Source organism: Phacochoerus africanus, chromosome 8, assembly GCF_016906955.1.
Source record: "Phacochoerus africanus isolate WHEZ1 chromosome 8, ROS_Pafr_v1, whole genome shotgun sequence".
Taxonomy (NCBI): Eukaryota; Metazoa; Chordata; class Mammalia; order Artiodactyla; family Suidae; genus Phacochoerus; species Phacochoerus africanus.
In genome coordinates this window covers 61362013-61376574 of record NC_062551.1, presented here as the reverse complement: position 1 = coordinate 61376574, position 14562 = coordinate 61362013, and positions in this window count along the sequence as shown.

The following is a 14562-nucleotide window of genomic DNA, read 5'->3' as shown; positions in this document are numbered from 1 at the left end:
GTTAACCACTGCGCCACAACGGGAAATCCTGGTGTTTTTTGTTTTGTAACTATAAGACAATAAAATCGTTTTGAATGAATTGAGGATACATGGTTATGAAACTAGAAACGGGATGTGCATTTGACCCTGCTGTTTTGTCACAACTAATTACTACATACATCACAAAGGAGTCAATCTCCTCCTTCTTTTTCCCCCACATGGGGGTCCCAACAAATATTTCTTTCTTTCTTTTTTTTTTTTTTTTGACTCTCTGCCCTTTCTAGGGCCGCTTCCTGCGGCACATGGAGGTTCCCAGGCTAAGGGTCCGACTGGAGCTGTAGCCTCCAGTCTACGCCACAGCCACAGCAATGTGGGATCCGAGCCGCGTCTGTGACCTACCTACACCATGGCTCACAGCAATGCCAGATCCTTAACCCACTGAGCAAGGCCAGGGATCGAACCCGCAACCTCATGGTTCCTAGTTGGATTCGCTAACCACTGCGCCACGATGGGAACTACCAAATATTTCTTATAAGAAGTACTCATGTTTGTTTAAATTTTGAAACATAAAAACAGTAAGTAATAGTGCTTTCACAAATAAATACAGGGAAATGAGACATCTTTCTAAGGAATTTCACGTAGTACATAGACAACCCTATCCCAGATGGCAGAACTTGCTTCCCTTCCTCTTGAATTAGCTAGATGTAGTGACTAAATATAGAAAGAGAAAAATAGTAACCTGGAGCTCCCATGTGGCTCAGTAGGTTACAAACACGGCTAGTATCTATCGGGATTCAGGTTTGATCCTTGTCTTTGCTCAGTGAGTTAAGGATCTGGTGTTGCTGTAAGCTGTGGTGTAGATTGCAGATGTGGCTTGGATCTGGTGAGGCTGTGGTTGTGACATAGGGCGGCAGCTGCACCTCTGATTTGACCCCTAGCCTGGGAACTAAATGGCCTAGTACTGGCTCAACAGGATTTGAAGCATGTGGGCTGTCCCTTTTTGTCTGGCACAGGCCATTAGATGATCAGGAATATTATCTCCTGAAGAGTCAGAGAGAGGAGGGGTTCCAGTTAGGGGCTTTGGATTGTTTAATTTACATGTGAAAAGAATGGCTCCTAAGAGTAGTCTGAAGCCCCCCCGAAAGGCGCAGTCTCTTCCCAGTGAGCAAGGCCCTAAGTTCAAAGCATCAAGAGTATAGGTAATGGAGAGCCATTGCAGGGTTTTGAATAGAGTGGTGATGTCATCTGACTTATGTTTTAAAAAGGTCACTCTGGGAGTTCCCTGGTGGGCTAGTAGGTTAAGGATCTGGCATTATTACTGCTGTGGCATGGGTTCAATTCCTGGCCCAGGAACTTGGGCATGCCATAGCAAAAAAAAAAAAAAAAATCACTTCCGGTGTTCTGTGTAAAGTAGACTATGGAAGGAGGATGAGAGACCTCTTAGGAAGGTCTCACTGCTTTCCCTATGTGTGAGGTGATGACTCAATCCGCTAGAGTGACAGGAGCGGTAGCTCCTGAAGCCTGGATGAGCTTCCTGGGTTGGTGATACTTGCCCATATCGTCACACATCTTTGCTGAAAGAATGAAAAGTTTCCAACTGCCATGGGAGAGAGCCGCTGGAAGCTGTGCTTGGTTTTTCTCAGATTTTACCCTATATGCCTTTTCATTTTGGTGATCTTATCTGTGTCCTTTTGCTGAAATAAACCATGAATATAACAGTTTTGAGTCTAGCGAATCCTCCTAGCAAACCATTAAGCCTGAAGGTGGTGCTATGGAGGAAAGACCTAGGAAATGTTCTCTGAAAAAGTAACGTTATGACTTAGATGGGTTTTCTGGTGGAGACCATCCCGGGACAATGCTATTTGAGAGGAGAAGTGAAGCAGCAGCACTCACTCACTGGCCAAAGTGGGTCAGGATGAGCCTTACAGCAGGTGGGAAGATGAAAGGGAAAGAGGAAGTGAGAGCGGCAGGAGTCAAGCAAGAGAAAGGCAGTCCACTGGGCGCATCCCAGAGCCACTGAGGCCCCAGGGACAGGCTGGGTTAAGGATTTGCTTTTTATCTCAAGAAATGTCATGAACCATTTTAGGAAACGCAGGCAGGGGTGAGAGGTGGGTGATCAGGTCTGAACTGCGTCTTTGGCTTCCGTGTGGAGAACGAGCTGGGGAGGAAACATGAAGAAAGGGGGATGCGGTCCGTAAAGGGGGGCAGAGGTGAAGGCATCAGACGGTGGGAGGGATGAGGGAGGGAGTGGAGGGTGACAGGAGAGGGCAGACTGGAGGTGCACTTAATAGGTACCAACGGCAGCTCTGTGAGAGGGAGGTAAGCATGCGGAGCTGGGGACTCCTGGCTTAGGCAACTAAACAGTGCGATGTGGTAAAGAAGGATGAAGGAGATCAGAATTAGGGAGAAGCAGGGTTTTTTTGTTGGTCGGGGTTTTTGTTGGTTTTGGTTTGGTTTTTTTATGTCTGCACCTGAGGCATATCAAACTTCCCAGGCTAGGGGTCAAACTGGAGCAGCACCTGCCAGCCTACACCACAGCCACAGCCACACCACAGCTCATGGGATCGCTGGATCCTTTACACACTGAGCGAGGCCAGGGGCCAAACCTGCACCTTCGTGGATACTAGTCAGGTTCATGACCGCTGAGCCACAATGGGAACTCCAGGGAGAAGTGGCTTTTGAATCTTACAAAACCTTGTCGAGACTGAGGTATCTTTGAAATATCCAAGTGGGGACAGCAAGAAGACAACTGGGAAATCAGATCCAGATCTCCAAGGAGAAGTCAGGATTGGGGTAACAAATTTCAGTATATTCAATGCAAATGAGATAACTGGAGTGAAGAGAACAGAGAGGCCTTGGGAGAGGGGAGGAAAGGGCCTGGAGCAAAGTCTTTAGAAATTTCAGCACTGAATGGGTGTCCAGACGTGGGTAAGCCAGCAGAGAAGGACAGAGTGAGGGGGAGGTGGGCGAGAGAGGGACAGAGAGCCTGAAGAAAGATGTTCCATCTGCCAGAACAAGGGAAACAGGGTGTATTTACAGAATGGACTGGTCAACACAAGCTCTGCTGATACAGTCCCCTGAAGACGTGGCCTTTGTTGTTCCCATCGTGGCTCAGCAGGTTAAGAACCCAACATAAAATAGACAAAAAAAAAAAAAAAAAAAAAGGAGTTCCCGTCATGGCGCAGTGGTTAACGAATCTGACTAGGAACCATGAGGTTGCGGGTTCGGTCCCTGCCCTTGCTCATTGGGTTAAGGATCCGGCGTTGCCATGAGCTGTGGTGTAGGTTGCAGATGCGGCTCGGATCCCGCGTTGCGGTGGCTCTGGTGTAGGCCGGTGGCTACAGCTCCGATTAGACCCCTAACCTCCATATGCCACGGGAGCGGCCCAAGAAATAACAAATAGACAAAAAAAAAAAAAAAAAAAAAAAAAACCCTAACATAGTGTCTGTGAGGACCTGAGTTCAATCCCTGGCCTCGCTCAGTGGGGGAAGGATCCGAGTGCTGCAAGCTACGGCACAGGCCACAGTGTGGCTGTGGCTGTGGCGCGGCCCTGCAGCTGCAGCTCTGATTCGACCCCTAGCCCTGGGAACCTCCATATGCCTCAGGGGCAGGCGTAAAAAGTAAGAAAAAAGGCATGGCCTTTTGTGAGTCACTGCTCACCTTGGCTAGAGTTGTTTAGAGGCAGGTGCATTGTATTAAGGATGTTCAGGAGACCGACTGGAGGTCTGGGAAGTGGCGAACAGCACGAGCAAGAAAGAAGCAATGTTGAAGTGAAAATAGAGCAAACAGACTGAAAGAGCCCCCAGGGGCTCCTTGGTTAAAAGGAGAGCAGAATGAAGAGACAAGGAAGTCAGAGTGTCCATGCAAGGGTAGGATCACAGCGGGGATTTGTCACTGAAGCTAGAGCGTGAGGGGTCTCAGGAAAAGTGAGAGTGAAAATGTACACACAATAGCTTTGTGGGTGGCTGTGACGGCATCTGAGGCAAAAATCACCAACACAGGGAAATAGGGAGATCACTGCTTCCATGTGATTTCAGGTATCAACAGGGATAGAGTGAAAAAGAAGTACTTACAACCTGTGCGAGGACACACACAAAAGCAGGGAGATTGGAAGAAACTGGAAGGAGCACGAGTAGCATTGATGATGCGAGACAACACAGGTGTGTGTGACAGAGAAGAGCATCAAGAAATCAAATGGGAGTTCCCGTCGTAGCGCAGTGAAAACGAATCCGACTAGGAACCATGAGGTTGTGGGTTCGATCCCTGGCCTCGCCCAGTGGGTTAAGGATCCGGCATTGCCCTGGGCTGTGGTGTAGGTCACAGATGCAGCTTGGATCTTGAGTTGCTGTGGCTGTGGCGCAGGCCAGCAGATGTAGCTCTGATTGGACCCCTAGCCTGGGAATCTCCATGTGCCACTGGTGCGGCCCCCCTGAGGGAAAAAAACAAAAAAAACAAAAAACGAAGAGAAATGAAGGAGCAGGATTGGGTGACAGTACACAGAAAGGCATTTCTTCCTCCAAATCCCCCCAAAATTGAAGAAATGACACAGGGGGCACACCTGAAGGCATTGTGTATTTCAGGACCTCGATTAATTGTCCTTGGCCACTTTCAGAGGTGTGGGTCTATGAGAAGGGCAGCTGGAACAATCTCTCCAAAACACCACCTCCCTGGAGATACCTGGGATCTCATGAACACCATCATCCCACGAATGCCTCTTGCTACTTGCTCACCTCAACTGCCTGCTCCTCACTGCTCCCTGCTCTGCCCAGGACTCTCCACCTTGCGCCGACTTAAAATCACCGAATGGCCTGACGCAGTGACATCCTCTTTGTGAGTGACATAAAAACAGCCAATCTGCTTTGCTAACCTCTTAAAATTTACCACCACATTCATGCTTTAAGGTGGATTGTTTCAAATTATACGTTTTGTTACTATTAAGTTATGATAAGGCCAAGAGACCAGAAGACAAGTGCCATTCAAGAGCCAGTTGCTGCTCGGAGCTCCCAGGAGGCAGAATGCCACACCATGCAGGGCCACGCAGTGAAGCACCAGGGTCAGCTGTGGGGCAGAAGCACAGGTAAAACATGGGCAACTGTCTTCATTGTGCTTTTCACCCAAGGAGGGCAAGCAGGGTAAGCAGGTTTAGGACTGGGTAGTTCGAATCATTTCAGTAGGAACTGCCCTTAGTTACCTGGTGCCTGAAACTGGATTCATGAGGGCAAGGAGGCAGTGACTCCTTGTATGAGACCTTGATAAAAAAGTTAAAAAGAAATAACAGTATATAGGTAGGAGTTCCTGTTGTGGCACAGTGGTAACAAATCCAACTAGTGTCCGTGAGGATGCGGGTTTGATCCCTGGCCTCAGTGGGTTAAAAATCCAGCATTGCCACGAGCTGTGGTGTAGGTTGCAGGTGAGGCTCCAGTTTGGCGTTGCTGCAGCTGTGGATAGGTCGACAGCTACAGCTCTGATTTGGCCCCTAGCTTGGGAACTTCCATATGCCGAGGGAGCGGCCCTAAAAAGCTAAACATATACGTATGTTTAAAAAATATATATATATATATTTTAAAGGGGTGTGGGTTGTGGATTGGTCTGCCTGTGAAAGGCGTGCTCACAGGGCAGTCCTATTGAGACATCTAGGAATTAGCTAGCCCTGGAAGGAGCAGTATCAGCAAAGTGCCAGATGCCAAACATCGGAATTAAAACATATGCCTAAAAATTAAATAAATAAATAAGAAGGGGGGAAAAAAGACCAGAAAGAAGGAAAAAAGTTAAAAATATATACTTAGGAATTTCTGTTGTCGCTCAGCAGCAGGTCAAATATCCAGTGTTGCCGTGAGCTGTGGTATAGTGTGCAGACATGACTCAGATCCTCCGTTGCTACAGCTGTGGCATAAGCTGGCAGCTACAGCTTCGATTTGACCCCTAGCCTGGGAACTTCCATATTCCGCAGATGCGGCCCTAAAAAGACATACATACAAAAAGCTTAAAATGTAGATTTCCAAATTAAAAAAGCAGTGCAATTGCAAATACCTCTTCTCCCCCCCCCCTTATTAAGGCTGCGACTACAGCATGTGTAAGTTTCCAGGCTAGGGGTCAAAATGGAGCTGTAGCTGCCAGCCTGGGCCATAGCTACAGCAATGCAGTATCTGAGCTACACCTGCAACCTACACCACAGCTTGTGATCTTTAACCCACTGATCCACAGTGGGAACTCCTAAATAAACTATACTTCAATAAAACCTTAAAAAATGAAAAAAAATTAAAAAGAATAAATGATATTGGTGATACATATTTAAAAAAAAAAAAAGGCAGTGTAGACAGAAATTTCCTTCAAGTCATCCAGCAGGTTACAAGGACAGGAAGGAAAACCAGGTGGTCTGACTTGTGGGCCCACTGCTCCGTGGGAGGCAAAGTAAGTTGTTCGTTTACAATTTAGCTTAGATCATTCAACTGTGGGAGGTGTAAAATGCCTATGAACAGATCTCGAATCTTTAACCCTCAAAACTCAATCAAGGAGTTCCCGTTGTGGCGCAGTGGAAACGAATCCAACTAGGAACCATGAGGCTGCAGGTTTGATCCCTGCCTCGCTCAGTGGGTTAAGGATCTGGCCATGAGCTGTGGTGTAGGTCACAGACATGACTTGGATCCTGTGTTGCTATGGCTGTGATGTCGGCTGGCAGCTACAGCTCCGTTTCAACCCCTAGCCTGGGAACCTCCATATGCCATAAGCGAGGCCCTAAAAAGCAAAACAAAAACAAAAACAAAAGCTCCTAATCAAGTGTGACATCACTGAGCAATCCAGAGCCACGCCCACACCCCACAACTGAGACAGGAAAAGGCAGCCTGTGCATCACAACGTAAGTGCAAAGGGGAGCGGCACAGACTTCCAGAGACCCGATTCCTATAGTCTCAAGCAGCATCTCTCTGGAGAAGGTTCTCCCAGCTGGAGCCAAATGCTCCCGAAGTCTTAGCAGATATCACCAACCGGTTCATGGGCTTGCCTAAGCCTGCAATAGCACACTCTTTAATCTCCAGATATGCATATTTAATGATGCAGAATTATTATCAGCCCATATTCTTTAATCTTCTTTTTTGAAGTCAAAGGCTACAAGTTTCAATAATGAAAAGAGTGAATGAGAACCGTTGACATATGTACAATACACAGCATTGACCTGGTCATTACATCTTTGGAGAAATAAAGGGAATATTTGCAACTCAAATCACTTGAAGACATATCTAATTAGATACAGATTTATTGAGAGGAAACATTCTCTCACCAGACAGTCTCTGGATTTTGTCAATGCTAAGATGAATCCTGACCACTTTGTAAGAATTCTGTGACGTAACGGATTGTTTTAGCTATAATGATTTACACGTAGATAAGCCTTCACCTCAAAGTCATGACTTCTCTGCTGTAGCAAACTGTTATGTGTTTAACACGTGTTAAAGAAATTTAAACTTCCTCAACATTCTAGTATCATTCAAGCCACTGTGAAGAAGAGTTAAGTTACCAGGCTATCCGTTGAGCTTCAAAGTTTACCAGACCTTAGATTTCAGGAGGCCTCCTATCATTTCCAGAAATGACGAATGGCTCAGTGTATCTATTGTTTGTGTAAACAACCTGGCTAATGCTGGGTAACTTTTCATCTTCTAGAGGTCTAGAATTCTAGCTGTGTTCTAGACAGAGGGCCCAATAAATATCACGGGCACTGAGGTTCTAATGAGTTTCCCCCGGGAGACATCTCATACATGCTGACACAACCTAAATGAAAAACTCTGAACTCCTAAAGCTTGTCCCTGGCTTCCTCTGGACTTCAGTCTCTGTGTCTTTTTCCTTAGTTGCGATTACTTTGCATTCTTTTGCTGTAATAAACCACAGATGTTGAGTATGATAACATACCAAGTCCTTGGATTCTTCCTAGTAAATCATCAAACCTGGGTGGTCTTGAGGACTTTCAACAGTCATTAACTATGACATCTAAAGTCTTGGAGATCTGTCCATAAAAGCCCATACAGTTTCTCTTGGAGGTCAACATATGTCATATATTCTGCCAACTACATACATAGCTTTGTGTAAACACCGTGAGGGAGGCAAACATAAAAATACACTACTGGGTATGGCCATTCACTAGCACACACAGATGGATTGTTCACTAAAGAAAATAAAAAGGTACAATGAACAGAATTAGGTAACAGCTGGATGCAAGGATGAGGATGATGAAAAAAAATTGGCTGTAAGGTGTCTGGCTTTTGTACAAAACAGAAGACAGTGTGATTTGCTGAGAACTTTTTTTCAGGCACCTCAAATAAAATGTCTAAAACCAATGCCAACCGTGGCTCTTCTCTACCTGCCTGCTACCTCAAACTCACAGATTACTTGTATTTTCTACAAAGTTACAAGACATTTTGCAACCGCTGAAGACTCAACCTTAAAGGATGGCCAAGATGTACTGTCAATTGAAAAAGGGGGTACGGATCCATTTTACTGAGTATTATTTTATCCATTTGAATAAAATGAATAGTGACCAGGAGAACAAAGATTCACAGTATGAGAAGGAATCTAGGAAGTGATAAGGGCATGGATTCTGCAGCCAGCCTAAATGGCCTCCAATCCCTAATCTCATACCTTGTAGACTATAGAACTTTGGGGAGAATGCCTTAACCTTTCTATTCCTCAGTGTTTCGATTTATAAAATGTGTAGTATTACCTACGTTATAGACTCACTGCAAAGGTTAAGAGTTGATGTGTTGAGTTCCCCTTGTGGCTCAGTGGTAACAAGCCCAACTAGTATCCATGAAGATATGGGTTCAATCCCTGACCCCGATCAGTGGGTTAGGGATCCAGTGTTGCCGTGAGCTGTGGTGGTCACAGGTGCAGCTTGGATCTGGCATTGCTGTGGCTGTGATGCACGCCAGTAGCTGCAGCTCTGATTCCACCCCTAGCCTGGGAACTTCCATACAGCTCAGGGGGAGCCCTTAAAAAAAAAAAAAAGGAAAAGATTTGCTGGGTTTAAACATTCAAAGCAATGGCTGACTGATAGACAGTTAAAGCACATGTTTGCTTGTTTTTACAATCATTATGGATGCATCCTCATGGCAGTGGCCTTGGCCACATGACACAGGCATCACCTCAGTGTATGTGAATACAAAGAATGTGTGGAAGTAGGGACAGTGGGTAAAAGATGTGAGAGAAATTCAACCAGGAGACATGGATATTGGGGAACTCTATATATCACTGAGTGTAAAATGCCCTGAGTGGGAATTAAGTCACTCACCACAAGTGAGAAAACAATGGCCTTGGATGGATTCTGGGAAGCACGATTGTTTAATATATGGAATGAAGACACAAACCCTCTGAAGAGGGGCAGGAAATCACAGAACCCAGGAAAGGACCTTCAAGTCAGAGAAATGGGCAGGAGTCTGGCTAGAGTTGGGGAGAGAGGAGACAAAAGGGAACTCTGTGAGATCAAGAGACTGGGGTGGAGGTCACTGTCTAGTTTTCAGTGGAGTGGGAGGAACATGAGGGGGTGGGGACAGGCAGGGGACAGAATAGCTACACAGGGTGTGTCTATGGGGCAGAAAGTGCTGCCTGGGGGTGAGGAACACAGGTAGAGATTATGAGGACGGAAGGGGATTAAGAGGGAGGAGTTAAAGACCAAGAGGTAGAGGTATAAAGGAAAGAAAGAGCTCCAGTACGAGTTGGGGACATGGGAGGGTGTGTTCAACCACAAAGAGGAAGAGTCATCCTGGAAGAGGGGTGACCCTCCACCTTTAAGGCTATAAAAAGCCTTAGAGAACTAGGGGATTTTACACACACATCCTCCCTGGAGAACGTAATGCTGAACAATCGCAGGACACCCTCAGTTATATTTTTTCTTGAGAAATATTTATGGATACCAACATAGAAGACTGCAGGCCTTTCAATCCTCTAGATAATTTAGGATTTCTATTTCAACATAAGATAAATCATCATGAACCACTGGCTTTGGAATCCTTAGTTTCGGTGCCTATTTTCTGAGTCCTTTGGCATTATAAACTAGCAAAGATCCAGAAGACCTATAAGAGGACCAAATGCAAAGAAAACAACTGAAAAATTTAGAAACCAAAATGAGGAGTTCCCGTCATGGCACAGTGGTTAACAAATCTGACTAGGAACCATGAGGTTACGGATTTGATCCCTGGCCTTGCTCGGGGGTTAAGGATCCAGCATTGCCGTGAGCTACGGTGTGTGTAGGCTGCAGATGCAGCTTGGATCCCTCATTGCTGTGGCTCTGGGGTAGGCTGGTGGCTACAGCTCCGATTAGACCCCTAGCCTGGGAACCTCCATATGCCACGGGAGTGGCTCAAGAAAAGGCAAAAAGACAAAAAAAAAAAGAAAAAGAAAAAAAAAGAAAAGAAACCAAAATGAAAATTCACTGGGTGCACTCAACAGTAGATTATATATGACAGAGAAAGGAATCTGTGAGCTCAAAGAGAGATCAATGGAAATTAATCAATATAAGTAACACAGAAAAAACTGGGGGGGAACAAAAAGATGGGTACCCGAGGGTCCTATGGAATAAGAACCATAAGTCATGTTATTGGAGCCCCTGAAAGAGAGGGGCTGAAAAAAATATTTGAAGAAGAATTAAAAATTTCCCAAATTTGCCAAAGGGCATACACAAGATTAAAAAAGCTGAACTGATACCAAACAGGATTAAGCCCCCACAATATTATGGCAGGTTACATCATAATCAAACTTCTGAACTCTATATACAAAGAAAAAACATTTGGGGAGTTCCCGCTGTGGCACAATGGGACTGGCTGGAACATAGGTTTGATCCCCGGCCCGGCACAGTGGGTTAAGGATCCAGTGTTGTCGCAGTTGTGGCCCGGATCTGATCCCTGGGTTGGAACTCTGTATGTCACAGGGCGGCCAAAAATGGTTAAAAAAAAAAACCAAAAAACCCTTTGAAAGTATCTGGCAGAAATGAGACGTTATAGAGATGAAAATAACGAGTCAAATGGCAGCAGACTTCCCACCTGAAACCATGGAAGACAGAAGGCAATGACACGATTTTCAAGTACTAAAAGAACTGCTGACTCGGAATGCTAAATCCCACAAAGAGATCCTCTGGGAATGAAGGAGATACAAAGACATTTTTAGATGCAGGAAAACAAAAACACGTGTTCCCAGAAAACCTACCCTAGAAGACAGACTCCTGGTGTTTCTGGAACAAAACATTTAAAAAGGAAGTGTTGGAGTTCCCGTCGTGGCGCAGTGGTTAACGAATCCGACTAGGAACCATGAGGTTGCGGGTTCGGTCCCTGGCCTTGCTCATTGGGTTAACGATCCGGCGTTGCCGTGAGCTGTGGTGTAGGTTGCAGACAAGGCTCGGATCCTGCGTTGCTGTGGCTCTGGTGTAGGCTGGCAGCTACAGCTCCAATTAGACCCCTAGCCTGGGACCCGCCATATGCCGCAGGAGCGGCCCAAAGAAATAGCAAAAAGACAAAAAAAAAAATAAATAAAATAAAAATAAAAATAAAATAAAAAGGAAATGGTAACGGGAAAAATCTCGGGATCTTAAGAAGGAAGAAAGAACAATGTAATGAGTAAAAGTAGAAGTAACCAGACTACGGCTCTTGAGTTTTGTAAAAACTGTTTGACAGTTGAAGTAGAAAAGAACATCACCCAATACGGTGCTCAGTGCAGAAAGAGGAAACACCTAAAGACAATGATATTCAAGAATGAGGGATGTGAAGGTACCCAATGCAAGTAAAGTCTCTCTATGTCAAAGTGCTAAATGTTGAAACGATAGGCTCTGATAAGTTATGTATGTACAATATGTACAGGAACCACCAGAATACAAGAGATATACTAAAAAACATCACAGACTTACCAAATGGAACTCAAAAATTAAAGCAACACAAAAGAAGGCAAAACAAAGAAAAAGAACCCCCTCCCCCAAACCAAAGATAAGGGCAACAAGCCGAGAATAAAAACCATAAAATAGCAGACATAAGCCCTAGAAATATCAATAATTATTTTAAATTTAAATGGTTTCAATATACCAATTTAAAGACAGAAATCAGTAATAAAGATTTAAGAAAATTAGCCAAGGAATTCCTGTCATGGCTTAGAGGAAACAAATCTGACGAGCATCCATCAGGACGCAGGTTTGATCTCCGGCCTCACTCAGTGGGTTAAGGACCCAGCGTTGCCATGAGCTGTGGTGTAGCTCGAAGACGTGGCTTGGATCCCGAGTTGCTATAGCTGTGGTGTAGGCCGGCAGCTACAGCTCAGATTCGACTCCTAGCCTGGGAACATCCATGTGCTGCAGGTTTGGCCTTAAAAAGACCAAAAAAAAAAAAAAAATTAGCCAAGCATATGCTATACACAATATTCACATATTATGTTACTTCGAATGTAACAAATAAAGTTGAAAAGAAAATTATGGAAAAATAAAAACCATGCAAACATTAGCCAAAAATTTCAACTGACATATTAGTATGAGATAAATTATACTTCAAATTAAAAAAAAAATTTGGGAGTTCCCCTCGTGGCTCAGTGGTTAACAAATCCTACAAGGAACCATGAGGTTGTGGGTTCGATCCCTGGCCTCGCTCAGTGGGTTAAGGATCTGGTGTTGCCATGAGCTGTGGTGTAGGTCGCAGACACGGCTCGGATCCTGTGTTGCTGTGGCTCTGGCGTAGGCTGGCGGCAATAGCTCCAACTAGACTCCTAGCCTGGGAACCTCCATATGCCGTGGCTGTGGCCCCAAAAAAGACAAAAAGACCAAAAAAAAAAAAAATTTACAGGAGTTCCTATTGTGGCCCAGCAGTAATGAATCAAACTAAGACCCATGAGGATGTGGGTTCAATCCCTGGCCTCGTTCTGTGGATTTGCCATGTTGTGAGCTGTGGTGTAGGTCGCAGACGTAGCTTGGATCCTGTGTTGCTGTGGCTGTGGTGCACGCCAGCAGCTGCAGCTCTGATTCAACCCTTAGCCTGGGAATTTCCATATGCCACAGGTGCAACCCTAAAAAGCAAAAAAAAAAAAAAAAAAATTTACAGAGGCAAAAAAAAATCCACCCATAATGATACAGGGGTCAATACACTAGGATGGCACAGCAATCCTAAGTGCATATGCAACAAACAACAGAGCTTTGAAATATATGAAGCAAAAAGTGATATTTCTTAAAGCAGAAAGGGACAATTCTAGAATTAAACGGTAGGACTTCAACACCCTTTTCTCAGCTATTGACAGAAATGTGAGATAGGAAATCAGCAGATATAGGAAATCTGAAAAACATTATCAACCAAGAGGATCAGGTACACACATATGCAAACTCCACCCAATGACAGTAGGATACACATTCTTTTCAAGCAGCCTTACAGAACATTCATCAAGACAGACTACATCCTGGGTCATAAAACATACCTCAACAAATTTAAACAGCCAAAGCAACTGTTAAACAAACTAGAAATCAATAAAAAGAAAGCACAAAATAATCCAAACATGGGAAATTAAACAACATACTTATAAATAATCTATGGATTAGAGTCTCAAAGAAAGAAATATTTAGAACTGAATGAAATATAATTAGAATACACGACAAGAAGCTAATGAAGTACTGTGAAGGAAATTTACAGAACTTAATGCTTACCTTAGTTGAGTTAAAAAAAACAAAACAAACAAAAACCTCAAATCAATAAATGAAGCACCCACCTCAAGAAACTGGAGAGGAAAATACTACCAAAACAAGTAGAAAAAAGGATGCAATAAACATCAAAACAGAAATCCAGGGAGTTCCCATGGTAGTGCAGTGGAAACGAATCTGACTAGGAACCATGAGGTTGCTGGTTCAATCCCTGGCCTTGCTCAGTGGGTTAAGGATCTGGCGTTGCTGTGGTGTAGGTCAGACACGGCTTGGATCTTGTGTTGCTATGGCTGTGGTGTAGACCGGCAGCTGTAGCTCCGATTTGATCCCTAGCCTGGGAACCCCAGCTGCCACAGGTACAACCCTAAACAGCAAAAAAAAAAAAAAAAAAAAAGAGGGAAGTTAGGAAAAGAGAGGAAAAATGATATAAAGTGCTAGTTCTTTGATAAGTTGACAGAAATATAACAGAATTCATATATCTCCAATATCAGGAATAAAATGGGCCTTATAGACTTTGCTGGCATCAAAAGGAAAATAAAGGAATACTTGAAACAAGAAAAAATGTAGATGAAATGGGACAATTCCTAGAAGAAAACTATAAAAACTTATCCAATATGAAACAGATACTCTGAATAGCTTTATACATATTAAATAAAATAAATACATAATTAAAAAACATCCAAAAGAAAAATCTCCAGGGCTAAACGGCTCACTGGAGAATGCTACCAAACATTAAAAGGACAAATAACATCAGTTCTATACAACAGTCTTCCAAATAAAAGAACATCTCTCATCATGCGAGGAGGCCAGAATCACCTAGACACCAAAACCAGATAATGACAAAGGAAAACAAACAAACAAAAACAAACAGAAAGAAAGAAAACTTATCATTGTCACTCGTAAAATTAGAGGAAAACTTCCTCAACAAAATACTAGCATATTTA